The following is a 3,861-nucleotide window of genomic DNA, read 5'->3' as shown; positions in this document are numbered from 1 at the left end:
GCAGGCAGTGATGACAGGGGGGGACAAGCAAGGGAAAGGTGTCTCTGCTGCTGAGCAAAGCTGGATGTGTTTGAGGAATGCAAAGGGCCAAGGCCTGAGCCCCAGCCCCTGGCAAGGCAGAGACTGTCCCTCCCTCAGTGCTCAGGGCTCTTGCCGGGGCACTGGGATGTGGGGATGGGCAGTGCCCAGGGCAGCACCATGGGGCGGCCCCTGCCAGGCTGCTGAGCAGGGACAAGGAGGCACTGAGGCCCCAGGGCTGCAAGGGTCACTTGGCTCCTGCTGGCCTCAGGGCCAGGGACAGCAGCCGTGGCCCAAGTGCTGCACAAGTTGCCTCTGTCAGGGCCTTGCAGCTGCTGCCCATCCCTCTGCCCTCTGCAGCCCAGGCTGTGCCACGCTGTCCCTGCCCTGCGCCTCTGTCCCTGCAGGCTGTCCTCATCCCCCCGGCTGCCCCACCTGGCTGGCCCCTTCCTTTGCTGGCAGCTCTGCGTCCTGCCTGCCTCTGCCTTGCCACACAAAGCCTTGGGCTTGATACCAAAAGGCTTCATTCCATTTTTACCATGTCTGTGAACTTTTAGCAGAGGAACAAGGCATGCAGGGGCTGCTTTCCCAGCAGGGATGGTTGGAAGAGAAGAAGAAGAAGACATCTGGCTCAATGGTGCAGTGCTAGAAAAAACAAGGACTGAATGTGGGAACTTGGGGTGGGTTTTAAGGAAATGGGTGAATTGTAATACGCATGTAGCGACTGGATGTGAGCAACACACTTGTAGAGTCACGTGTCCACGTAAGGTTAGGAGTTATCCCCTGCTGGAGCTCAGGCCTGAATAAATGATGCTCTCTTTAACACCAAATCAGTGTTAAGGAGTCTTATGCTGATATTTTGGAGATTTGGTGACAGCAGGGACTCACAGAACCACGGAGTCAACAGTGACACTGTGGGACCCCATGGAACCAATGGTCCATTGTCATAGTGCAGATCCAAGGATCCATGGTGGCACTGTGGAACCAAGGAGATCGTTGTTGACAGTATGAACACTCATGGAACCACGAGCCACTGTGACAGAGAGTGGCCACATGGAGCCAATGGGGCCATTGTGACTCTGCAGATCCAAGGAGACCCTTGTGACTGAGGAACCTCATGGAACCAAGGGTCCATTGTTACACTGTGGGGCCCTGTGGGACCAAGGAGACCACAATGACATTGCGGGGCTTCATGGAACAATGGAGACCATTATGACACTTTGGGACCCACTGGAACTAAGGGGCCATTGTGACACTGCAGAGCCTCCTATAACCAAGGGGCCATTAGAGCACGGCAGGGCCTCATGGAATCAAGGGGACCATTGTGACCCTGTGGGGCTCCATGGGACCAAGGGTCCATTCTGACATCGTGGAACCAATGAGACCATTGTTACACTAAAAGGCATCATGGAACCAAGGAAGCCATTGTCAGGAAATTTAATCCACAAACACCAGAGGTTTATGTCCACAAAGGAGACAGAGGAGTCCCATTACTGTATTTGAATAAAGGGAGAGGCCATGGAGCATTCCCTGGGGTCTGTCAAGTTATTAGAGGATGCAGCCTCCTTTCTCTCCTCATTTCCTGGCCGCATTTCCCTCTCTCTTTGCCCATTGGCTGAGGGACTTGAGAGCTACAGACTTCCCAAATCACTTAACACAGACCCCACCTAATGTATACCCCTCCCTTTTTTGTTTCCTATGGAATTTATGGTTCTTGCCACTGCGTCTTTCATCTCTCAGTATCTAGCTTTACCTATCAGCAGACCCACAGTTTGTTTGTAAAGACAAATCCCTCTCAATCCTTTCATCAATCAGTGGAATTCCTTCCACTGTTTTTTTGACCTCTCAGTATCTGGCTTTTACCTATGAGCAGACCCACAGTTTGTTTGCAAAGACAAATTGATCTCATTCCTTTCACCACTGTGAGCCACTGGGGCTCCATGGAACCATGCAGACCATTGTGACACTTGGAGGCCTCGTGGAACCTAAAGACCATTGTGGCCCTGCAGGGCCTTGTGGAACCAAGGGCACAACAGTGACACTGTGAGGCTCCAAGGGCCCAAGGGGGCATTCTCACACTGCAGAACCAAGGGTCCATTGTGGCACAGTGGGGCCTCATGAAACCAAAGGGCCATTTTGACACTTTGAGGCCTTGTGAAACCAAAGGACCCTTGTGGCACTTCAGGGCCTTGTGGAACCAAGGCGACCATAGTGACACTGTGGGGCTCAATGGAACCAAGGGGCCCTTGTGACACTGTGGGGTCTCATGGAACCAATGGTCTACTGTGACACTGCAGGGCCTTACGGAATCACCGAGACTGTTGTGACACCACAGGCCCCATTGAACCAAGGGGCCATTGTGACACTTTGCAGCCCCATGGAACCAAGGAGTCCATTGTGACACTACAAGGCCTCACGGAAGCAGGGAACCATTGTGACACTATGGGACCTTCTCGGGCCAAGGGGCCGTTGTGTCACTGTGTGGCACCATGGAACCAAGGAGAGCATTGTGACACTCCAGGGCCTCATGGAACTAAGGATTCATGTAACGGTGTGGGAACGCATGGAATCAAAGGTCCATTGTGATATTGCGGGGCCTCATGGAATTCTGAAGACCATTATGACACTTCAAGGCCTCGTTCAATCAGGGGTTTTGCAGGACCCTGTGGAACCAAGGAGACCCTTCTGACATTGACCATTCTGACATTCTGACCAAGATTCCATTGTGATACTGCAGTACCAAAGAGACCCCTGTGACACTGCAAGGCCTCATGGAAACAAGGCGGAACCATCGTGACACTGTGGGGCCCCATGGAAACAAGGGGCCATTGTGACACTTTGCAGCCCCATGGAACCAAGGAGTCCATTGTGACACTACAAGGCCTCACGGAAGCAGGGGACCATTGTGACACTATGGGACCTTCTCTGGCCAAGGGGCCGTTGTGTCACTGTGTGGCACCATGGAACCAAGGAGAGCATTGTGACACTCCAGGGCCCCATGGAACTAAGGATTCATGTAACGGTGTGGGGACTCATGGAATCAAAGGTCCATTGTGATACTGCGGGGCCTCATGGAGTTCTGAAGACCATTATGACACTTCAAGGCCTCCTTGAATCAAGGGGCTCTGCAGGACCTTGTGGAACCAAGGAGACCCTTCTGCCATTGTGAATCCCCATGGAACCAAGAGTCCATTGTGATACTGCGGTACCAAGGAGCCCCCTGTGACATTGCAAGGCCTCATGGAAGCAAGGAGGAACCATCGTGACGCTGTGGGGCCCCATGGAAACAAGAAGCCAGTTTGATACAGTGGGGCCTCATGGAACCAAGGACCCAATATGACACCAACATTGTGACACTGCAGGGCCCCGTGGATCCGAGGGAACAGCTAACAGGTGTGGTTGGCCTGGCCTGACTGGTCCAATTGACCTTGGCATGTCAAGGGTCTCTTTCATGTGCCCCTGAATCACTGGGGCTCTGGGCTTTCCTTCAAAGGGAAAAGAGCTGCCCTTCTCATCCAGGTGCCCATGGCCGAAATGGGATTCTGCCTCCAAAATTCCCTATATCCAGGGATTGCTCCCACACAAAAGCTGCCATTACCAACAACTCTGGCTGCCCTTGGCTTCCTGAGAGCTGGCTCTCACCTGCCTTCACACATTGGGGCTCTGGGCTTTCCTTCCTATAGGAAAGAACCATCCCTCCTGTCCAGGCAGCCATGGCCAAAACTGGTACTTCTCCTCCAAAATTGCCTATATGCAAGGGTTTCTCCCAGACAAAAGCTGCCAGGACAGACAGCTCTGACTGGCCTTGGCCTCTGCTTGTTGCCTCTCATCTGCCCCTGAAAC

This window comes from Aphelocoma coerulescens, unplaced genomic scaffold, assembly GCF_041296385.1.
Source record: "Aphelocoma coerulescens isolate FSJ_1873_10779 unplaced genomic scaffold, UR_Acoe_1.0 HiC_scaffold_60, whole genome shotgun sequence".
Classification (NCBI taxonomy): Eukaryota; Metazoa; Chordata; class Aves; order Passeriformes; family Corvidae; genus Aphelocoma; species Aphelocoma coerulescens.
This window is presented reverse-complemented; position numbering follows the sequence as displayed.